General features: G+C 38.7%; 1 pseudogene; it reads left to right on the top strand.

The window, feature by feature from the left end:
- The window catches only part of LOC138399475 (citrate synthase, mitochondrial-like), a 41769-nt pseudogene extending 35889 nt beyond the window's left edge, over nt 1–5880 (top strand).
- The last annotated feature ends 19963 nt before the right edge of the window (nt 5881–25843 follow it).

Raw genomic sequence — 25843 nt, 5'->3', positions numbered from 1 at the left:
CTCAAGGAGAAGTCTTTTTCTCTATGAAGACAGTGAGATCCCACATAGTCTGTTCTGCCTAATCTGTCCCTGTGCTGTCTGACCTAAGAGTACATCTGCCTAGCCTCAAGCTGCCCTGCCTCCCTGTCCTCTTTTAACCTTTTTACTTAAACCTAACGTCATCTTCTCCAAGAGCATGTGACTCAGGCAGCATAATGTCAGGGATCAGGGCTGAACTATTATAGACACAGTGGATTAGCAGCCAAGGAGCAGTTCCTCTGACGGGCTAGCTAGGGTTCTGTGAGGATTCATTCCCTGGCAAACATGCTACTTGGACTATAACATAGTTGTAATTCTGAGGAGTAATTCTGAATTACAACAGGGCAGGATCCACCAAAGATGAGCTCATTTTCTGGGTGTGCTATTTGGGAACATTATCTCAATTATAGTGACTTGAACAAAACTTTCAAGAAAGAATAAAGTTTTTTTTTTCTAATTTATTCTATCTTAACTATGTTATGGCTGTAATTCCATCACACACCATGACCAGCAAAGCTTAATCAAGCATGGAGTTATAGCAATGGTGAACTGTTTCCTACAGCCTTTTACTGGCACTCTAGGATAAGGTGTGAGTATGTATCATTCAAGGCTCCACTGCATCTTCAATATCAATGTCATAAAAGGCAATATCTATGTGAACATTCTGAAAACTGAACATAAGACATGAATTTTTAAAAGTCCAGTCTATTTCTATAATAGGCAAATTAGATTAGTCTTTATACCAATTTACCCATAACAGAGTAGCTGTGTCTGGGAAAATAGGCAGATGTCTTTCTACATGATAATTAAATAGTACTTAATTTACTAAAATTAAATACTCAAAGTACGGATCTTTATATCAACAGGAAGAAAGGGGAACAAACCTGACTTCTGCCAACCTTAGACTGTTTTTCAGGTTTTCCTCAGACTAAATCTCCTCAGAATTGGCTTCTTCATTTAAAGCAATTTTCTTCATTGAGTTTGAGGTTAATTATAGTACGAACATGGGCAATGCATCTGTTCTGATTGAAGCGTCTCAGAGAAACAACGCAGCAAAAACTTAACTGGATTTTGGAGCTGATTTGAGATTTCTTCCCCTGGTATTTTATGGAGCTTGAGGTTATTGTTATTGTTGTTCAGAGTGTACTTTGGTTCTATTTGCCCAGGAGCAGGGGTCAGTTAGCTAAAATGCTTTTTTTGTGAACAACTGTATGCCTTTGATTCTTCAGAAAATTCTCAGGTTCAGAGGCTGTACTTCCCTTACAAAGAAAAGTTCATTTCATTAATGCTGTGGGTTTTCTCTTTCAAAAAGAAATATGGGAAAACAGTTTAGGAATTTCTCAAAGGTTAAACATAAAATTACCATATGACCCAGCAATTCCACTCTGTATACCCAAAAGAATTGAAAACAGGTATTCAAATAAATACTGGTACATAAATGTTTATAGCAGCACTATTCCTGATAGTCAAAAGGTGGAAACAACCCACATGTCCATCAATGGATGAATAGATAAACAAATTGTGGTGTAAAAAAAGAATGCTACAACATGAATGAACCTTGAAAAAATTATGCTATAGTGGAAAGAGGCCAGACACAAAAGGTCACGTATTGAATGATTCCGTTTATATGAAATATCCAGAATAGGTAAATTCATAGAGACAGAAAACAGATAGATGGTTACTAGGGCCTTGTGGTAGGTAGGTATGGTATTTCTTTATGGGACAATAAAAATATTTTGGAATTTGATATAGTGTTGCACAACATTATAAATGTACTAAATGCCACTGAATTGCTCACTTTAAAATGGTTAATTTTGTTATGTGAATTTCACCTCAATAAAATAATTTGCAAATAAGTATAAAATATCACTTTATTCAATTCTCTGCATTAAGTACTATGCAACTCAGAATATTTTTCAGACCTAGGCAATAGGACTATAAGCTATAGATAGAGAAACAACTGTTTGCACTAGTTCCTGAAAATGAGAAACTACTTCAGCCACCTGGAACATGCCAGATTCATAAAGAGAAGCTTGACAGTTCACCAAGGAGAGAAATGATACCCGGTCCTCATATTTGTTGACAGTCATTTCAAAATAGAAGAGCCATTCATTTCTCTGACAGCTACAGACCTCGGGATTAAATTTTTTCATGCTTCACAAAAATGTACTTTCAATAGAGAGTTGATATATTGGTTTTCATGAAATGAAATCTTGCAACTGATGATCTGCAGAAGAAAAATGACCTATTTCTGCTCATACATTCCATTGCATTTAAATTCTTAATACAAAGATAAAGCCAAGAATTCTCTAGTTCTTGGGGTCAGGAGGTGTCAGGATCACCATTCACCATAACACCAGAGGGGCAAGAACAATAATTAAGGCTTTGGGAAATAGACCCAGTGAGAGCTAAGGAAAAAAAGAAAGACAATGGTATGAGATTTTAGTACTTTAGGGGTGTACATGGGGTGGTGATCATCTGTCCGCCCTTCCCAGAGGAAAGAGGAAATGAGCCCAACTGCACAGTGGGTTTCTAGTCCACATTAATATGTTCTTGCTGTAAGAATTTAAAAAGACCAAAATAAGACACTAAGGGAGGCTACAATGTTTCTTCAGGAGATACTTAAGACTCAGATGAGTAAGCTTTTCTCTGGGAAGCTGGTGGTCTTGATGAGCTTTGAAGGGACAGTCCAGTTCTCTGACTCTGAGATAGCTGTAACATCAGGACAGATCAGAACAGAGAGGGCAACTCCCTTTCTAGCATCTTTTTTTTTTTTTTGAGACAGAGTCTTGCTTTGTTGCCCGGGCTAGAGTGAGTGCCGTGGCGTCAGTCTAGCTCACAGCAACCTCAAACTCCTGGACTTAAGCGATCCTCCTGCCTCAGCCTCCCGAGTAGCTGGGACTACAGGCATGCGCCACCATGCCAGGCTAATTTTTTGTATATATATATATTTTAGTTGTCCATATAATTTCTTTCTATTTTTAGTAGAGACGGGGTCTCACTCTTGCTCAGGCTGGTCTTGAACTCCTGACCTTGAGCGATCCACCCGCCTCGGCCTCCCAGAGTGCTAGGATTACAGGCGTGAGCCACCACGCCCGGCCTGAACAAATCTTTTTAAAAAACGGATTCGTTATGTGAAATTTGGATTCAGTCCAGGGGCCACGCTTGGGGATCTGGAGGGCCACATGTGTCCTTGAGGCTGCAGGTTCCCCACCCCCAATTGGCTGTACAGTTTGATGCCAAGGGGAGGGCAGGGAGCAAGGAGGAGATACTATTTGCTGCACTCCCCCAGGAGGGCTTTATTATTAAATAAACACTGGCCCTGCAGCCACAAATTCCTCAAATTAAACAGTAAGGACTTGTCTGGCCACGTAGAACTCTTGTTCTGCTTTTATATTTCACAAGGCCAAAGGGTTGAGTGAGGCAAAGAAACAAATGGTTTACTCGCCACACATAGCCAATCAGTAGCAGAACTGAACTTGGAATTTGGGAGCACTTTATTGCCAATCTAGTGCCCCATCTACTGAACTAGGCTGCCTACATTTGGAAGCCCAGTCAATATAAAATAAAAAGGTGGATAATGATAAGCTGACAGCTGTAGTGGGAGTGAATCTATCTCAACCTACGTGTGAATGAGCAGCAAGGTTTGACGTTACTATTCCAACAATATTGGACCATTTGAAACAAATGGGCAAGGTAAAGAAGCTGGATAGATGGGTTCTGCATGAAGTAAATAAGAGTCAGAAGAGAAAGAAAATATCTTGAAGCTTGCCTTTCTTTGCTATCATGACATAAAGGTGAACCATTTCTACACTGTATTTTTACATGTGATGAAAAATGGATTCTTTTTGATAATCACAAGCACTCGGCACAATGGTTAGATAAAGATGAAGTGCTGAAACACAGTCCAAAACCAAATATTCATCAAAAAAACCTAATTGTATCCATTTGGTGGTCCAGGGCTGGTATTATCCACTACAGCTTCATGAACCTTGGTCAATCAATTACAGTGGACGTCTAATGCAACCAACTGGATGAAATCATGAGGATGCTTGCGATTAAGCAGCTGAGATTGGTCAATAGAGACAGGCCAATCCTCTTGCAAGACAATGCTGGACCACATGTCATACAAACAACACTGCTCAAACTACAGAAGCTGGACTTGGAAACTCTCTGTCATCCACTCTATTCACCAGACGTGCACCAACTGACTACCACTTCTTCCAGGCTTTGTACCACTACTTGCAAAGAAAAATATTCAATTCTCAACAAGCTGTGGAAAACGACTTTGATTTGCGATTTTATCACCACTTGCTCTCCAGGGTTCTTTGCTGCTGGCATAAACAAGCTACCGTTAAGATGGCAAAACAGGGTCAATAGTTTAGACGCATACTTTGATTAATTGTACTGCTTCTTGTTTGAGATATGTTAAACTACACTTTTGATTAGAAATTGGACATTTCATATTTAATGACCTAATATATTGTGAAATGCCTCCTTTCAACCTTGTCCACCGGTTGGTGCAGCAGCTCCAGTTCCTATGGCAGCTCTCTCCCCTCCTCCCCTCCCCATCAGATCCTGCAGTTGGCCTGCCATGGCCTTACTCACTGTGGCTGCCTGGCTCTTGGGAGTGAAGAATGCATCTTTTCTTGTTCTTGCTGCCTGGCATGCCAGTGCTTCCTCCATGAAGTTGAAAGACATATTGGCTGACTTAATACCTAAGGAGCAGGACAGAATTAAGACCTTCAGGCAGCAACATGGCATGGTGGTGGTGGACCAAATCACTGTGGACATAAATGTATCACTATGAGAGGCATAAAGTGATCAGGATATGAAACATCAGTTTTGGTCCTGATGAGGGCATCCGTTTCCAAGGCCATAGTATCCCTGAATGCCAGAAACTGTTGCCCAATGCTAAGGGTGGGGAAGAACCCCTGCCCAAGGGCTTATTTTGGCTGCTGGTAACTGAATGAATCCCACAAGAGGAACAGTTATATTGGCTCTCAAAGGAGTGGGCAAAGAGGGCAGCTCTGCCTTCTCATATGGTCACTATACTAGGACAATTTTCCCACCAATCTACACCTCATGTCTCAGCTCCGAGTAGCCATTACAGCCCTCAATGGTGAAAGTAACTTTGACCAAGCATATGCAGAGGGTATCAACCAAAGCAAGTGCTGAAAGTTGATTTATGAAGCCTGTATGGATCTGATTGCAAAGCTACCTTGTGTTGGAGGAAAGATACACCAGAATTTACTGGGAGGGCAGCAGGATTGGGGCCACTGACTCGAAGCTGGACTGGTCCCACAATGTCACCAACATGTTAGGCTATCCTGATACTCAGTTCACTGAACTAATGCACATGTACCTTACCATCCACAGTGACCAAGAGGGTGGCAACATTAATGCCCAAACCAGCCACTTGGTGGGCAGTGCCCTTTTGCACCCCTACCTGTCCTTTGCAGCAGCCATTAATGGGCTAGCAGGGCCTCTACATTGACTGGCAAGTTGGGAAGTGCTTGTCTGGCTAACACAACTACAGAAAAGTTATCAAAGATGTGTCAGACAAGACTCATATGGAATACACTCAACTCAGGATAGGTTGTGCCAGGGTATAGCCATGTAGTACTAACGAAAACTGACCCACGATATACCTGTCAGTTTGCTCTGAAACACTTGCCTAATGACCCCATGTTTAAGTCTGTTGCTCAACTGTACAAGTTGTACCCAATATCTCCTTGAAGCAGGTCAGTGCTCACAGTGGGGTGCTGCTCTAGTACTATGGCATGATGGACATGAATTACTACATAGTCCTGTTTGGGGTGTGTGTCACAGGCACTGGGCATAATGACACAGCTCATATAGAACTGAGCCCTTGGCTTCACTCTTGAGAGGCCCAAGTCCATGAGCACAGATGGTCTGATGAAGTTTGTGGACTCCAAGTCAGGGTAAAACTGGAGACTGGGGTGGGTGCCCAGGAACTGACTACCAAAAACTGATTAAGTTTAAAATAAGTTATACTCAGGGGACCTTTAAATACTTAAGATTAAATTTTGTCTGAGGCACTGATAATACATTTGAGGTCTTCCCTAACCAGTTTCCTTCCCTTTCCTGGTGTGAGTTGCCCATCAACCTTAGGCTGATCAGAACTAATGCACGTGGTATGGGTTAGGTCCCCACCTCCCACCTTCTCTAGAGTAAGAATCTGGCTCCTCTTTCCCTGGGTCAAAGCTGGTTGCAGAGAATCTGCAGTCACTTAGAAGCCTTTGCTTCTACTCTGCTCAGCCCTTAACAGGCCAGCACGCCAGGACTCTACCCTTTCTGTTTCCATAGCAATTATGTTGGATTGTCAGCTGTCCCAAGCCCCTTGCCCCTCTCCCATGCACAAAAACACCTCCTAACAAGACCTACTGGTTAGCTGGAAATGCTCTTGCAATGTTCTTATGCTACCAGGTGACCATAAAGGCATAGCATTTGTTGTGATTGGCACTCAGTGTTTGATTTGATTTTTTTAAAAAATTATCCCATTAAAACTAAGGTCTGAGAGTGTTCTGCTTCTCACTATTTTAATACTTACCTCCTTCCAGACTTTCTATATCTGCTGTGCCTCAAGCTGAGTATGCTCTGAACCTTCCCCTCTTGGTCCCTACTAGAGACCTCTTCCAGCAGGTCTGTCTGAGCTGCGGTCTTTTCCTAGCCATTGGGTTTTATCAGTGCCTAATGTGAATTAAGCTTTTTATTTCCACAGAATACAAGCCACTACCCTCTGACCTTCCCCCCAACCCCTTTTAATATGCTGTGAGGCATAGAACAGGGACTCAGGAATAACAAGTATGATATCTTCATGATCTGGTTCCAGGGTATTAGCACCTCTTTTTGAACTGGAAAATAATTCAAATGGTCTCCTTTGAATATCAGGTCCTGACGCTGAGGGAATTAAAAATAATAAGTCTCCCTCCTCATTCCCTGCCTCAAGAAAATGCCCCCTTATTTATCAATGTCTTTTTCCTGCCCTTTCCCCAAGAGCTCACAGTACAGTATTTGTTTTAGAAGCCCCATTTGCACAGGTTTTCAGTGACTCAGAATGCTCTACTTCCTTTTCTTTGAGAAAGGATTAAGATACACTCCTGCTATGCCCCCTTCTTCCCTCAGAACTCCTGCCTGTGTGTGTGTGTGTGTGTGTGTGTGTGTGTGGGCCCCCAATCCCTAGAACCACACTGTTGAGGTGGACACCCTGTAAACCCCTCAGTAACTGTCAAGTCATGATGCAGATTTCAGGTTGTTTTGTATAAAATGCAAAGTAAATGTTTTCATTAACAATGAAAAAAATAAAATAAAATACATTGTGATATATTCATGCAAGCACTCAGCAAAAAAAAAAAATCTTCTAATGTCATTCTGGTAGTAATTTGATATTTTGATAAAATTGACATCTCCATACTTCCATAGTTTATGAGATGCCTTTTTAAAAATAAAGCAACCGTGCAAAAACAAGACTGCAAGCTTATATCTGAATATTTGAATAACAAGTGATTTTTATGGCACTTGCCTTTATTGCTTTTCTGTGTCTTTAAGGCTCAGAGGTTGTGGTGATTGACATATGAAGTCTTTGGATACCTCTTTGGTGGAAGAAAAGGTCAGCATGTAGATCAGTCAAAATCACATGATACACTCAATTTTTAGGATTCTAGTGTAAAGGCCTCAGGCCAAAGGATGAACTTGGTCCTATACTTTTTACTTTTCACTTTTAAGGAAAATTATAGTGCATCATATTTTGGAGCTGCTAACAAAATTCTAAGTGAGATCTTGAGTTATTTAGAAAAATGAATGACCTAGTAAACAGGGAATAATGTCTGACAAAACTTATTTTCACGTGGAAAATTGTAATTGGCTCATTCTTAAGGGAGAAAAAAAGAGCATCATTGCCTACAGAGCAAAAAAGACAAAAAAAAAAAAAAAACGACATGCAGAATTTAGACAAGAAAGAAACAAGATGGGTCTATGTCAAGCCATATATAAAAACCAATTTTTTACATAGGATAATATACATCCTAAGCACTTAGAAGCAGTCTTTTGGAGGTAAAAGGAACTTCAGGATAAAAGGAAGCCATGGAATATGGAGGCTTTGGCAAACACTTGGGAATACAGTGTTATACATCTTTATAGGAACAACTCTGGGGAGGCAGTGATTTCTAGCTCCACTCAGGCTATTTGGAGCACCCTTTGGAGCTCACTGGGTCATCCCCTTATGCGCCAGGACTTGGCCAACTGAGACACTATGGGTGCATCCTATTGGTAACAAGACCAGAGGGTGTAAGTCATGGTTATGCTAAGCATGGAAAGTGGCATCGTGAATGGACTGCAGAGCCAATTGAAGACATTCATGCAGGGAAATACCAAGAACTATTCCAGGAATTAAGCCAAGATGAGAACCAAAATTAGGAGCCAAATCACACAGCCAAGTCCAGTGGCCACATTCATTTGGGAGCTTTGGCAGTAGCCAGATACTGCAGGCCAGTTACTGCAGACAAAAACAAGGTATGGGATATTGGAGGAGGGAGAATTTTAAAAACTTCACCTACTGCTTTAATTTTCAGCTTTGATGGCTTTTTTTTTTTTTTTTTGTCTACTCAAGTGTAATAGGTTGAATGGTATCCACCTGAAAGATATGTCCACATAAAAACCCCCAGAACTTGTGAATGAGACCTTATTTGGAAAAAGAGTCTTTGCAGATATAATTAACTTAAGGATATTGAGATAAAATCACCCTGGATTATCTGGGTGGATCCTAAATCCAAAGACAAGTGTCCTTATAAAACACAGAAGAAAAGAAAATACAGATGGAGAGGAGAAGCCCATGTGAAGTTGGAGGCAGAGGCTAGAGTTATGCAGCCACAAGCCAAGGAACACCCGGAGCTACGAGAAACTGAAAGAGGCAAGAAAAGTTTCTTCCCCAGAGCCTTGGGAGAGAGCATGGTCCTGCCTACATCTTGATTTCACACATCTGGCTTCCAGAACTGTGAAACAATAAATTTTTGTTGTTTTAAACCACCAAGTTTGTAGTCATTTGTTGCAGACACCCTAGGAGACTAATACACTGATTCTCATGCCAGAGGTATTTTAAAAGCCCCATATGACTTTTAACACCACCAGCTATCTTTGTAGCACCATCCTCTCCCCTGGTGTGTGTGTGTGTGTGTGTGTGTGTGTTTGTATGTGTGTGTGTGTGTGTGTGTGTACGTGTGTGCATGAGCGCATTTCAACAAGGGTTCAAGGTGTGGCAGACCAGACATAAGTATCAGGATAGTAAGCAGGATTATGCCTCTGCTCACATCTATTCTTGGGGTCTGTGTCCCACCCGGATGCCTGGTTGCTGGGGTATTTCTTATACCCACAAGAGTAGCAGAAATGACAGATACAGAGGAAAGAAAATCCGTTACTATTTAGTAAGTGTGATTTGCTTAAAGCATTAAAATTTTCAAAACATGGCATATAAAAGTAAAAAGAGTTCTTGGTAATAAAAAGATTTAAAGACATAGTTTTGACTAACTTGGCTTCTTAAAGATCTCAAGGGTGCTGACAAAATCTCCCAAGACTAGGTTCAAATTGTCCCAAGGAGTGCCATTCTGTTGCATTTAACTTGATTTACTTGACTGAACTTTTGAGAACAAAAAGTACCTGGTAATTTAGAACTGTGCTAAAAACTTATGAGTTACTCTTGTATATCAATCAGGCTTCAGTTGATAAATTTATCAATACCAAAACCACTGAGTAGTTACTCTAAAGTTAGAATGTAAGGTCTCGGTCTCTACCGGTTGGGATCTTTATTTTGCTCACTGATGTATCCCGAGAACCAAGCATAGTGCCTGACACATGGTAGGTACCCAATATTTGTTGAATGGTTTTGAACATACTCAAAGCCTCATTTTAATGAAATAAAAATATCTAGTATATAACCAAATGTGCTTTATTTTAAAATCACAATTTAAAAGTATTAGTGTTATTAAAATTAAGCATATGTTTCTATATTATGACTATATTTTAAATCTTCAGTTATTGAGTGGATTGTCCATGGCCTTTTCCCTTCTGCTATGCAATGAAGCTTCACACTGTCATCATTTAGGTCAAGACTGCTGGTGACAAATGGGTGGAGTCTCTGATTACATTTCAAAGTCACAAAATACAATATCTGGGTAATTTGTCATTTTGGGTTATTGCTACCTCTTCTCGTTTTCATTAGCACCAATAGCTGAAAATCATGGCGTTCGAGATGAGGTTGGGAATATGGCATGGTATTTTCATAAGATTAAAAAAAATCCTGATAAGGCCTTACCCAGGAAAATAATAAATCACTTCCCCTTTTTTCTCAAAAGCAACTGACAGTGATAGAATCAAAACAGTGATTCCTCATATTTTCTGATGGGGATCGCTTTAGATGGTCATTCTAATTTTAGCTAATTAGTTTTGTGAATGTACCTTTGACTATTTCTCCATAGGTGATCAAGCATGCCCACACTCTCTAAAAGACTTATGGTTTGGCTGTCAGAAAGCAGAAAGAAAGAAGCATTATTCTAGAGTAATCGAGCAGTCGATATGGTATTGGAATTCCTCTCACAAAAGAAGGGAGCTGAAGACTAACAGCAAGAAGATGGGTGTTTTTGGAGCTCCCTTGTGCCTGATAATATACCAAGAATAGGACAGTGGTTAAGAGCATGAAAACTAGAGTCAAACTGGGTTCAAACCTTTGTTCTGTCTCTGATTAGCTGCATGCCCTTAAGTGTGTTAGTTAACCTCGCTGTGCCACGTACAATAATATTGTTATTATTACAATGAGAAGCAGAAAAGAAGTTGCGACATAAATAGAAAGAGACTAGGCTGAAGAGAAAGGAGAAATGTTGTACAGGTTTGACAGGATCACTTCATGTTGGCCTACTTATATGGCCCTCACATAGTCAGATACATATTTATTAAATACCTTCTTTGTGCCACTTTAGTATTCTACTAAAGTTTTTGAAGGATACAAAAATGAATCTGGCATGATTCCTTGATTTCCCCAAGGGATTTATAGACCAGAGGGACTATAAACTGTGGAACTGTGCTAAAACGTTATGAGTTACTCTTGTATGTCAATCAGGCTTCAATTGATAAATTTATCAATACCAAAACCACTGAGTAGTTACTCTAAAGTTAGAATGTAAGGTCTCAGTCTCTATTTATCTTTAAATATACAGTCATCTTTAAAAATAACACCAGAGGGGCAGAGATAAAATTATGAGTTCAGGGAACAGTATGCTTACTTCTAGTTGGTTGAGGTCCAGATTCAGCATGACCCAGTATTAACTCCATCCCCACACCTGAATCTTCAACCTCTTAAATCAGACCAATTCACTCAGATCACTGTCCACTGCTCCCAGCTGAAGGAAAAGTCACTCTACCAGAGCCAACCATTGAGAGGACCCAGATTAGGCCACGTAAGGGGCTAGGGTGGGTATATCGCCACCACCCCAAGGATTAGAAGGAGATCTGAAACCTTTTCCAAAGAGCTTATTATATCGTTTGACTGAAGCAAATATTATTTGTTTTGCTCTAACCTCATTAGGACAGTATGCTAAACACATGAAAATAAGAGAAAATTATCAGTCTGAGTCAATTGTTCATAACCAAAATAATCATCTTGTTTTTTGGTTTTCTAAATAATTAAATAAGATTAACAGTGTGGGCAGTTCCTACTTGTGACATTCTCAGCAGATACAAAGGGTCTACCAATTAATTGAATAAGTATATTAGAGAAGGTTAAAAGTAAATGAATTATGTTTTTAAAGGTCTGTACTTAGATTTTCTCTTGAGCTCCTTCAAGAGGACCAGTTATAACATATAATATTAATGAAATGTTCTTTCATATGTCTGGGTTATGTGCCAGCCTGGGTGTTAACACATGTATTATATGATTATCTTCCTGCTCCCTTTTCCCTCCAAATAAACTGAGAGCAACAAAACAGTCATCCCCAGCCACTCCAACTATTATTCTGGAGCTCTCCTTTGTTTTTACACCTGGAAAACATCACATAGTTTGACACTTGCATATTATTCTTTCTTATAGTTTGAAAATTGTTTCATGTACATATGTAAGTCTTATCTCAGGAAATTATAAGCTCCTTAAAGAGAGGGATATATTTTTGTGAGTGTTCTCTGCTACTCCCGCACATTTTGGGATTTAATTTGCAGTCAAGAAAGCAGTGTAAATTTACACTGTGAGGACCCTCAAACAACCCATGGCAATAATAGATAAAATGTAAAAAGAGAACATTTTGAATATCCAGTTGTATTTCAATATATGATAAACATTTCCACATTCCAGAAATTGGCTAGAAACACAAAGTAGTCACTCTAGGTGCAACACGGGCAGAGTTGTTCAGGATTCAAGGCAGGGACCGGGGCAGGAAACCAGGGCAGGAATGAAGCTCTTCCACCCATGAAGTTGCTGTCTGGGGTCACAGTTTGTATGAAGCTGCTTGCCTCAGAAGACAATGGCAAACAGACATGGCCTTGCAGCAAGGACTTGACCAACCACCAGCTCGTTTAGGGACTAGGTTTAGAGGATCTCCACATCACTGCAGGACTAGGATATTGAGCTGTGACCACAGAATTGATAAAACATGTTGGCAAATGCATTTTAACCATTGACTATAATGAAGAAATCTATTTTGATGCTGTAGTATAGTAAGAAATATATTTCATCTTTGTGCCATGCTGGGTTGCTTTCACAGAGCTCCTAAAATCCTTGAAATTTCCTGAGTGATTGGAGTGTTAGTCACAATAAGCCCCTTTCAATATTACCTGAATTCATGTTAATGAGATGACTTAGAGTGGGACCCCTAGACAGCCTCAGGAAGAAGCCAGTCACCAGAGAGACCAGAAAGTGATAAGACAATTATAGGGTTAGAAGTTTCAGCCCAACCACTAACCTTCAGGAACTGGGAAGAGAGGTGGGGATGGCTGGAGATTAAGCTCTATAAAAATTTTTGAATGATGAGATTTGATGAGCTTTTGGGTTGCTGAACATATGAAGGTTCCAGGAGGGTGGTACACCTAGAGAAGACACAGAGGGTCCATGCTCCTTGCCCCACACCTTGCCCTATGCACCTCTTCATCTGGCATTCTCTATAATATTAAGCAAGATGGGGATAGGTGTTCAATGGGGAGTTAAAATGTGCTAAAGTCCATTTCTTTTCAGGGAAGAGGATAGAGATATTAAACAACTTCACACTCCAGGGAAAATCACAGTGAAGCATATTATAACAAAGAACAGAAATATAATCTATGTCCAAACTAGAAGAGAGGGTAAACTGAAATCAAAGTAAGATGGCAGAAAAAGGCTCAACTATATCAGTAATCACAATAAATGTGGATGGATAAGACTCACTTGTTATTTGATCAGGTTGAATTAAACAATCAAATTGTAAACTTTCTAACAGATACATACTTCAAAACAAAACAATACAGAAAGGTTAAAAAACAAGAGGTGAAATGAAAAAATGATACCAGTTAAATATAAAAATAAGACTGGTTTATCAGTTATTATTAGACAAAATAATATTTTTAAAACAATGTACAAAAGGTACAATCCACCAAGGAAATACATCAATCATAATCATGTATACACTTGACAATATAGCATTGTAATTTATAAGCTATAAACTGACTGAATTATAAGAAGAAATAAAAAATTTAGTCAGGGTCTTGACAAGAAAACAGACGTCATGCTCAGGAGGTTAACTGAAGAGAATTTTATGAATGGACTATTTACAGAGGTGTATACAGGGTTGAAGGAACAAGATGCGCTGGTGGGGCCCCAAAGAACTAGCAGCAGTGGCAAGCCACTACTCCCCCAGGCATGACAGAACAAGGGGAGGGGACGGTACTACTGGAGCCAGAGCCCTGGATCTGTGGGGGAGGGGCTGCCCAGAGTGAGTTACAGCCAGAGAGATGGCAGCCAGAACCTGGTGGAGCAGGGAGGAAAAGTGAAGCAGGGGGAAGAGCAATAGAAGTGAGGGGTTAAATCCCCTCACCTCTTTTTCTGCCTGCCCTCTGATCTGCTGGTGCCAAACGTATCAACCAAACCTAACCAGAAACCAGAAGGCAAAAGTGTAGAGCAGATAAGGGCCAAGAATGGATCCAATGAGACAAACGGGGAATAATTGGCACAGCAATCATAGTAAGAAATTTTTAACATAACTTCATCAGAAACTGATAGATAAGGTGACCAAAAATTAGTCAGATATAGAAGATTTAGTCTATACCATTAACAAGCATGATTTAATAGACATGGTGGGGTATATGTGCAGGGAGGGAGAGAGAGAGAGAAAGAGAGAACATGCTCCCAACAGATAGAGTACACATTCTTTCTGAGCATATTTGCAGTGGAATATTTATGAAAGTTTACCATATACTAGGTCACAAGAGAATAAAATGCTAAAGAATTAATATTCCATAGAACACAATGTAACTCAATTAGAAATCAGCCTTAAAAGATAGATTTATAGGTACTGATATGAAAGATCTTCAAGATATATTTTCTGAGTGAAAATAACAAGGTGTATAATGTTATCTATATTATGCTAATAATATTTGCATAAAATCATCTATTTCTACTTATATATGCACAAAAAATATCTAGATACCCAAGAGTATTAATAGTGGTTGCTTCTGGGATGGAAGGGTAATTTACCTTTTTTTTCTTTTTTGGTATTCTGAATCTTTTATACTATTTGTGCCATTTACTCAAAAACAAAACAAAACAAAAAAAACCCCAAAACAAAACCCTAGTTTAAAAAAGGCTGAATTGAATTGAAATATGCTATCTACAATTTTTTTTTTTTTTTTGGCCCATTCTCAAGGCATATTCCCTAGCTAATTTTTTAGCATGTAGGATTTTAACCAAGATGAAATAGCTGCCATGGCTTACCCAGTGCTGTGCCAAATTTCTAGTTTCCCTCTCCATTGATTTTTTTCCTACATAGAAGACAATATCATAAATTCAATGTGTCTCTTTCCATTGACCCCTAAGCTAAGGTGATTTCTGAAAAAATAACAGCTGACTCCTTGAACACAAACAGCATTCCTGGGACCTCTGAATATACATGTTGTACTGTTCTTTGGGAATTCCTGTGAGGGATGGCAGTCATTTATAAAGCAGTTAAACAGAATCAATACAGAAGGCAAATAAAATCATCAGAATGAGAAACTAAATATTAACACAACCCACTGAGATGAATGTCAAGAATAGAACATCTAAATTACCTTATACATTTTTAAGTTGAATTCCCCCTAGTCGGAAACAGTTAACAGTTCTGTGAGTATGCTGCCATACCTGACAGACAGTCATTAACTTGGAGCCCAAAATGTCAACAGCAAAGTAATATCTCATCTGACATTTCAAGTGCTAATGGGGACATTTGAACAGAAAACCCTGAAACAAACAAGAGTTCTTTAGCAGGCTTCCTTATACAAGGCAGACCCTACATTGACAATCACTGTTTCCATAATTCAAACACTGATTCAGATACACTGTCAAGGAGAATTAGCATGACAGCATAAATGGAGCTTCCACTGGATTCCCTGATTTATTTGTTTGCAAATCTATATAAGGACAATGAATGTTCCTGATCTGCCCACTTAGGAGAGGAGTCATGAGGGGTAGTGTCCTGGCTGTTTGTGTAAGCCAGCTAATGGGAGTCATTCTTGACAACTTCCTATCTCCCATAACCAACCAGGCAGCAATTCTCCTTAATTGTACCTCCTTTGCTATCTCTGGAACTTGTCCATTATGCCCCAAGTCTAATACCCCAACTGCTACACAGACCACCATTCTCTCCCAACTGGATCACTGCAAGGGCTCCCTGAGCCCCCTCTGGTCCACAATCCATAGAGCAGTCAGACGGGGTTTTTTAGTTTAGTTTTGTTTTGTTTCGTTTGGGACAGGGTCTCCCTCTGTTACCTAGGTTGGAATGCAGTGGCATGATCCTAGTTCACTGCGATGACCTCAAATTGCGGGTTCAGGTGTTTTTTTTTTTTTTTTAATGTAAATAAATTTAAAAACCTCACAACCAGTAACTCCCCCACTCTCCCAGCTCCAGCCACAATGGCCTTCCAGTTTCTTGACCTTGACAGGCTTTTTCCTATTTCTGGGCCTTCTGGTAAGGCATTCCCTCTACTTAGAATGTTCCCTTTCCTAGACCTTCATGCTTGGCTAATTCTTGCTCACCCCTCAGATTTCACACTATATGTCACCTCCTCACAGCTGCCTTCCACAGTCACTCCACCCTTTGACCTGGTCAGGTTCAGCTACTATAAACTCTCCGAGAATCTTGTAGTTTCTTTGTGGAAATTATCGTAATGCTAACTAAAGAAATCTCCCAGAACAGAAGCTCCATGTTGAAGTTTGTTGTTGGCTGCCTAGACCCTCACACAAAGCTTTGCACAAAGTTGGCATTCTATAAATAGTTGCTGAATGACGGATGAGTGAAAGCATATTAACGCCGGTTTGGACAGTACCCAAGTTTTCCAACGCCCAACTTGAAGGTGGTGAGCAGCCCCACCCAATGCTGGTTTGACTCACCCCTGAGATCCTAGCACACCTCCAACAAAGCTGAGGCAACATGAATTATAACATTCTTATTTTTCCCTACTCTTATCTTCTTTGTTTACTTGATCATAAAAGTAAATGTGCTCACTAAGAAAATCTGGCAAAGTTCAGAAACATTAAAAAAAAGGAGAAAAAAATCTCCTATAACTTCAATATCCAGGACAGTGTCCATTTTAAACTTCTGGTAAATTTATGTGATATTTCAACAATTTGCTATCTATGTTTCCATTTGAAAGTCATCTTTAATTAACAATTTACACATCTAGCACATAGCTTGTTATGTCCTGCTCAATTTGAGACATTTCTATGAGAGAGAAATTATAAACCCCAAAATACAGAATGCTGAGTAATAAAGGAAAAACACCTGAATGATGCATTTAGTTTGATGTATGTAGTTGTTCATTGCTATGCTGCAGTTCTTGCCCATAAACTATCTACTTTCCACAACAGAAAAGAAGAAATAGGTTAAAAGTACATTTCCTCTATGTTCTAAATTTCTATTAAACTAACGGACTTAAAAATGGTCTTAAGCCTTTTTCTTCCTCTTCTTAACTACTAAAGGGCAAAAAATGCACTCTTTGAAAGAATCTCATCAGTACTCGCACTGTTGGTCACATTTTCTGAGGAATCCCTCTATTCACCAGTTCTCTTTCATCTACAGATTTTACTAGTCATTGAGCCTGACTATATTTTCGTATCTTTTTTTAAAAAAAAAAAAAAATCACAATTTCTCTGTGCCAGATTTAGCTTCAAAATATCACTAAGTAAAATAATACCAATGCTTATGGGAGCATGAGAGACAAATATAAAAATGCGGGTATTTGCAAATATTTAGAAGATACCTATGGGGTACTATGAGGCAAAATTTAAGAGTGGGTCAAACTTTTTAATAGCTGCATGAGGAAACCCAAAAGGAAAAGTGGGCAACAAATTTAAAACTTTACTAGCAAGTAGTTTTAGAAAGCTCTAAAACTGTAACCAGTAACACTAACCTCTCTTGTTTAAAGGGCTCAATGAGAAATTTATCACCTAACTGTTACCCTGAAAAGCCCGTCTTCACCAGACACATGTGAGCATGTGAACAGTTTCTGAAAAATCTGTTTGTGCAGAGGGACAACTCATTTTTTTTTCCTAGAACACTGGCTCTGAGCCTGGAAGAACTGTTTTCATACCCATTCTCCTCTGGAATTTTTTTTAATGATAAACTTTTTATTTGGCAGGTAAATTTCTTCCACCTTGAAAGTAAGCAATTTAAAGAAGCTGAAGGTAAAAGACCCTTCCCCTTGGTACTACAAATTTCAGAAAATAATAACACAGACATGGTATGATTTAGCAATACATCATAATGAAACACTACCTCCAGGAGAATATCTGAAGATAAAATGAATGTATCTTGTAATATTTAACTATGCACAGAGATATAAGTAGCATAATAAGGGAATAGAAAGGAAGGAAGGAAGATAGAAAGATAAGAAAGAAAGAGAGAGGAAGGAAGGAAAGAAGGAAGGAAGTAAGTAAGTTAAAGATTATTTCATCTAAGCAGCAGCATTATAGATTTGGAAACTAGAAGAAAAATTTTCTCCTGCCCTACTAAGTTGTATGTGAGCAAAAAATTGTCTTTTAAAAATTGGATCCACATCTGGAACTGTATGGCTCCCTTTCATCGGAACTGGCTTGGCCAAACATCAGGGCCTGGCAGAGAGGGAGAGGAGTGAGGAGCCTGGGTTCTAAATTTAAGGAGGCACTCACTCTCAAGGCTGACCTTGCATTTGCATGATCCTGAGTGAGATCCTCCTTAAATTCTGAGCCCTAAGTTGCCTCATCTCACCCTAGTTCTGTTAAATACTACATGGTAACAACAAATGCTCATATGATGCTTTTTCAAAGTAATATTATATACTTAATTTTATTTAAATCTTACAACAACCCTAGGAAGTAGATATATAATTATCTTCATTTTACAGGTAAGTTCAAAGTTAAGCGATTTGCTCAGTTATTCCATTGCAAGTTGGGTACCAAGACTTGAACGTGGGCCTTGTGACTTCGCCTTGGCATCCTTACACTCAGTGCTCTGCTCCTATGCCACTCACAGACAGTTTCTCTCTGAATTCTACAGCGTGCTTTCCAGCAAGCACCATGGAAATTTTTAATATACAGTCTCTTGAACACAAACTGAAAATACTTTGGAAGTTACAATAAATTCATTTTCCATCTAACTTTTCATCCATCTCTGTTTAGAACTAGCATTAAGAATTGTATATTTCTACCAAAAAAAAAACCCTTAATCCATAGTTTGTAAGAACATATAGTGACATACTTTGTATGACTTTTGAACAAGGCTTCATTATACCCCTCAAAGAGTCCACTCCATATTATCCAAACTCATGATATTCTCTTCAGTATGATGGTCCAAGTGAAAATCAATCAATCATAGTGCCATCTTGTACTAAATAACATTTTTCTTTGGAAAAATATGTTCTGAATAAAATATTGAATTGGAGATAATATAATTCTGTGTTTTCTAACCCAATGTTGTCACAAAAGGAAATAAAGGATTCTGATTATATAGTAATGACTTAATTAAAATTATGTTAAGATATTTTTTATTAAAATACTGATCTAAAATGTTTTTTTAACCTAAAACCATTTCATAATATATCACACAAAATGATAAAATATTTTTAAAATTCCTGGGGAGTGAAGTTGTTCTGTGAAAAGGAGTTCTTAAGTAAAAAATTACAAAATGGAGGATGAGGGAGCGTAGATTCAGTGCTTGCATTTTTCAGGTAAATAAATAGACCCAGCTAGGAAAAGTAGCCTGCTAAAGGTCACCCAGTTGGTGTCAGGTCCAGGACCTGTGTCTTCTGATCCCCACTTCAGACCTCTTTCTCTGAACCCTGCTGCCTCCTGATAGCAAATCAGGTGATTTCACTTTTGTGCTAAAAACAAATCAGAAATATTGTGCAACTCAGCCTTCTATTTCCTTATTCAACAGGCAGAATAACTTTCATCTATAGTTCAAGGCTTCCCCCTCCCCAGACTAAAGGGATATAGCAGTTTTAACCAAATTTCTGCACAAACATTAGGTTTCTTATGATGCTTTGTGAAATGAGTAAAATTTAGCAGTCAATAATAAAGATCATAGAGAGGAATTACAATTTTTTTCATATGAAGGTTGTTTTTTCTTCTTGTGCCCAACACTACTCCTGTGTTATTTTCTTATAAGGTTGAAATTCATCAAATATGGTCCATGCTCACTTTTCCACCTGGTGCTTCCTTGACTGACATTTATTTATGCACAGGGGAGAAAGAACCATTCTCCCAGGCAGGGAGAACAAGTAGCTCAATGTTTGTAGTCAAGAAGGTAAGGAGTAGTTTCAGATGTTAAGGGAGAACTAGAAAAAGACTAAGTGTGCACAGAGACACTCGTACATGTGCATGTGTATGAATGTCGCTAAGGGACATTATATAAATTATCTCATTCAATCTTCACAAGGACTTTAGGAGGTAGGTACTATTGTTAATCCCATTTTTTACATGAAGAAATTGACTTGCCACATGGCAGACCCAAGACCACACAGCTAGTATGTGACAGAACCAGGATCTGAACTGAAGTTGCCTAATTTAGAAACCAACAGGGATAAAAACGTTCTGCCTTCTGTTTTTGAGGGCTAATTTTCTACCCCTTTCCATGAAAATAGAAAGGAGTAGGAATGGTTTGGTCTGTATCAGGCACAAGCACTCCCTTAATAACTGACTTTCTCTAGAAGTACTGTCTTCTTTATAAAGTCTCCAGCAGACAGGAAGGAGACCACCATGGTAAGGCAAAGTTCTATTCAAGAGCAAGAAAATGTGCTGAGAAAAGGAAAGATAAAAAGGGGCATTAATAGGAGAGTACTGTTAAAAGCTTGAAAAGATAATGATTTATTATCTTTTATAGCTAAAAAATAGCAATTATAGCTAAAAAATAAACTGTGACTAAATGTTGAAGGCCTCAATACGGAGTTCCACAAAACCTTTAGACAGTAGCCTTGGACTCACTCTTAACTGTTGTTTTCCATGGTGTGTGGAAGAAAGGTGAAATAGCAAAGTCCATGAAAGAAAAGTACCAGAAGTATTTTAAAGGACAAGAATGAGACTGTTTATAAACTGGAGGTTTTTTTGCATTACTAACTCATAGAAATGCAGTTTTTAAAATTGAGGTAAACTTCACATACCATTAATTAGCCCATTAACCATTTTATTTTATTATTTTATTTTATTTTTGAGACAGGGTCTCACTCTGTTGTCCAGGCTACCATCTAGTTGCATGATTATAGTTCTCTGCAACCTCAAACACTTGGGCTCAAGTGATCCTCCTGTCTCAGCCTCCGGAGTAGCTGGGACTACAGTCAGCTGGGACTACAGGCTTGCGCCACCATGCTCAACTACTTTTTAAATTTCTTCTAGAGACTAGGTCTTGCTATTGCCCAGGCTGGTCTCAAACTCCTGGCCTCAAGAGATCCTCCTGCCTGGCCTCCCAAACTGCTAGGATTGCAGGCATGAACCACCACACCCGGCCCCATTAACTGTTTTAAATAGTACAATTCAGTGGCATTTAGTACATTCGCTATGTTGTGCAACTATCACTTCTAACTAGCTCCCAGACATTTTCATCATCTGACAAGGCAACCCTGTACCCACAGAAATGCAGCTTTGCAGAAATACTATTAGGAAGGCTTGAAAAATAGAGGAAGGTAAGACACAAAAGTTCCAGTGGTATGGCAACAAGTGAGAAGTAGCTAACTGATGAACTTAAAAGAAGCAAATACTTTAAAAATCTTATTTAACAAATATTTTGCTGAAACATTATAACGTATAATGTACTGTGCTGAATGTTGAATGCTATGGTTGTGGGAAGATATGGAAGGGTAGCAAAAATGAATAAAATCTGGTTTTTGTCTTCAAAAGAGCTTGCAATCTAAAGAAGAATTCAGACATATCATCATATGGTACAGGGTAAGCAAAAGAAAAGGGATCAGAGAAAGGATAAGATACGAAAGGAAGGTGGTATGAAGTATGTTTTTTCTGTTTAGATCAAGAAAAGTCTACTGCTTGTACCAATGATGATTTTCTTTTTAAAACTATGAAAAGCAAAGAAGTGACAGATAAGCTGCTGAAATCAAGGAGGATATTATAACATATGGGCATGTGAATGGAATCCCCACTCTCCAGGAGTAAATGAGGAAAGAGGGGAGATAGTTAAAGCTTCGTGTGGTGTTAAAGCTTTATGGTGTTGTGGTGTGTGGACCTGCTCACAAGACAGTATAGGCCAAATCAGACACGTAGAGGGGACATGAAAATGGTGCTATGGAATTACAGTTTTCATGGCATCATTTGGCCATAAAAGGAATGTGAGCATTTAAAACATACAAAGAATGAGTGAGACAAGCTGGTATGAATGCAAACAAAATAAAAATTGGACATAAAGAGGACTGCAATAGCACTGAAGATATAAAGTATAGACTAGGCATACATTCTGAAATGGGAGAAAAGGCAACTATTAGAGATCAAGCTTCAAATTCCACCTGCCAAAGATAAATAGCAAATTGTGCTAAAGAAAGATGATTTGTAAATATAGAAGAGGGGTATCTTTCCAGAAGATAAGATAAAGATCATCAGTGCAATGTAAAGATTGAGACCTAAAAAGTATAATATAAAATTTATCCAACAGGCCAGGCATGGTGGCTCACGCCTGTAAGCCTAGCACTCTAGGAGGCTGAGGTGGGAGGATTGCTTGAGGTCAGAAGTTCAAGACCAGTCTGAGCAAGAATAAGACTCCGTCTACTAAAAATAGAAAAAATTAGCTGGACATGGTGGCACGTGCCTGTAGTCCCAGATACTTGGGAGACTGAGGCAGGAGGATCACCTGAGCCCAGGAATTTGAGGTTGCAGTGAGCTATCATGAGACCACTGCACTCTAGCTGGGGCAACAGAACAAGACTCTGTTTAAAAAAAATTTTTTTTTGTCACAGAACTCTTAGAAGAGATGTTTACTTATAAAAGAATAAATAATAAATCTGAGTACTGTATTAAAACAATCTTTAAGAGGCTATAGTTTCAAAGAAAATGCTTATGGGTCTTATTCAGAGGAAGGGAGAAAGATGAAGAACAAATCATCAATTTGAAAATAAAGAGTCAGACAGCAGAAACATGAAGAACTGATATGTAAAAAGTCAGGAGAACTGGACAAACTATATTACAAGGAAGAGGAGAGTGAAACAAATAAAGGTCAGCAAAGACGTCCAAGAGAAATCCATTGCATTTATAAGAAATGGAATTTTTGTTTTCATGGTAGATGAACAATTATAAATAGATATAAAATATAAATATGCTTGGCAATAAAACATGAGAATCAAATGAGTTAATAGGAGTTAAAGTGCTTTAAAAATTAGAAGCTAATATACAAATAAAAGGTTTTATTTCACTAGAGCATAGCAGCTGTGGGCTTTCACACTCAGCCCAGACAAGGGGGAAGAAGCATTATTTAGCTGTTCTCTGCTCAGTTACCATAAAACACAGTGACCAGCAAAGGGAAGTATGTTGAAGACCGTGTTTCTCAATGACTACCATCTCTCTACTCTTCAGTGCTGGCTGGAAAGAACCTCTGGAAAACTTTCTTTTTTTTTTTTTTGAGACAGAGTCTCGCTCTATTGCCTGGGCTAGAGTGCCATGGCGTCAGCCTAGCTCACAGCAACCTCAAACTCCTGGGCTTAAGCAATCCTTCTGCCTCAACCTCCCGAGTAGCTGGGACTACAGGCATGTGACACCATGCCCGGCTAATTTTTTTCTATATATATTTTTAGCTGTCCAGATCATTTCTTTCTATTTTTAGTAGAGACAGGGTCTCGCTCTTGCACAGGCTAATCTCGAACTCCTGACCTCAAGGGATCCTCCCGCCTTGGCTTCCCAGAGTGCTAGGATTATAGGCGTGAGCCACCACGCCTGTCCTGGAAAACTTTCTTGCCGTGCAGAATTTGGTATTTTTAAAAATTGAGATTTAATTCACATACCATAATATTCACCCTTTTAAAGTGTACAATTTGGTGGCTTTTAGTATATTCACAAAGTTGTGCAATCATCATCACTATCTAACATCAAATATTTTCATCACCCTAAAAAACATTCTGTACCCATTAGTAGTCACTCTCATTCCTTTCTCTTCCCAGCCCCTAGCAACCAAAAATCTACTTTCTATTTCTATGAATTTGCCTGTTCTGGAAATTTCATATGAATGTACTAATATATACCTGTAACATTTTGTGTCTGGCTTCTTTCACTTAACATGTTTTCAAGGTTCATCCATGTTGTAGCAGGTGTCAGTACTCATTCCTTTTTATGGCTAAACAATATTCCATTGTATAGATACACCACATTTTGTTTATCCATTCACCAGTTGATGGACATTTCCAATTACTATTTTTATTTCCTTTAATTTTTCAAGTGTGCAAATGTTTGCAAATTACTGTTACATTCAAATAGATATATTTCAAGTATGTGATGTGAGGTTCTTAAGATTAATTTTAAGAGAAAGACTTTGTATAAAAATTGGCAAACATCACAAAAAGTCTAGAAATGAATAAAGTGATTTTAAATATATATTTACATATATCACCACCTGATTATATATCAATATATGTATATAAATGTATATATAATGAGCCCTATCTTGTGACCACTCATCTATATCTAACTGTCCCCATTTAGGGTGCACATTTTCCATTGAATTGCTACTCCTTGCACCGCCCCCCAGCCCCCACACAAAAGCCATGACTTTTTCACATGAAGCAATGCCCTGAGTAAATTTTTCACCTCACTGGATTAAACCTTGTATAATATGTGCCATCCAGAGAGTTAGTGTTGAACTTTCTCAGAGTTGCATCAGCTTTAACAAACATTTGAACATCACAGAAAGCAAATATATGTGAACTAAACCACTGTTGAAAGCTGACTACAGCACTATGCTTGAAGGAGAGGAACTGGATATCACCCACTTGCTAAATCCACAGTTTAAGTTATTGTACCTTTCTCATTTTTCTTTTTTTCCTAATTTACCTCACTGAAACCAGACATAGGTTGAGAAATTATTAGATATATAGATATATATATATAGAGAGAGAGAGATGAAGAAAGAAATTTTCTACTTTAAAAACATGCCCTGTGAGTGGTTCTAATTTGGTTGAAGGAGTTTGTGTAAGTTCAGATTTCCATGGTAACTCTGATATCATTTGTTCATTGAACAAACATTTGTGGAGGGACTATACTATGTGCCAGGTACCTTAAAGGCTACAAATATGAAACAATTTTGCTTCTGATCTCATGAAACTGATTATCTAGTGAGGAAGATCAGACACAAACACAAATATCTATCACACAAAAGTGAAGTGTAAAGTGATAACTGCTGTGATAGAGATGCAGATAAATTGGCACATGAGTTCAGAGAAAAGATAGGTCACTTGCAGTTGAGAGAGACCCAGGAGAGCTAGCAGGAGGGGGAAGGTGGTGTCAGAACCCTGACCTTAAACATTAAGGATAGGTAGAATCTGAATAGGTGGGAACAGGGAGCAAGAACCAGTGGGACAAAGACACAGAGTCTGAGCATTTCTGGTCACGTACAGGAAGAGCGGGAAGCTCAGAAGGCTGTGGTCCAAGGAATAATGGGCCACAGGATGGGAAGCAGGATTGGGTCAGACAGCACAGGGTCTTGTAAGTCACGAGGAGTTTATATTTTATATTGTAATCAATAGACAGTTATTGAAGTTTTTGAGCAGGAAAGTAATATGAGAAGAGCTGTACTTGGGAAAGAATTAATGTGATAATCCAAGCACAAAAGCAGATGTGAAAAGGATTGGGGGAAGAGACCTCAGGTGGGAAATCAATTAGGAGGCCATTACAATGGTCCAGGAAAGAGAGATAGGGTCAGAACCAGTGGCACAGATGAAGGAAATATTACGGAAAAACAGACTTGAATAAATGTTTCATATTCCTGTTTTAATTTGTATTCCAGGAAGCTCAATTTTATTAAGTTAATATGGAAACAAACTTTTGGTTGACTGGTGACAATATTGGTCACCTGTACCCAAAGATACACAGAAAGTTATCTTAGCTCTCTATAAAAAAAGAAATTAGTTTATGAGAGTCCTC

The sequence above is a fragment of the Eulemur rufifrons genome, chromosome 19, assembly GCF_041146395.1.
Source record: "Eulemur rufifrons isolate Redbay chromosome 19, OSU_ERuf_1, whole genome shotgun sequence".
Lineage (NCBI taxonomy): Eukaryota > Metazoa > Chordata > Mammalia > Primates > Lemuridae > Eulemur > Eulemur rufifrons.
The sequence above is the reverse complement of the archived record's forward strand: the minus strand, read 5'-3'. Positions and strand labels throughout refer to the sequence as shown.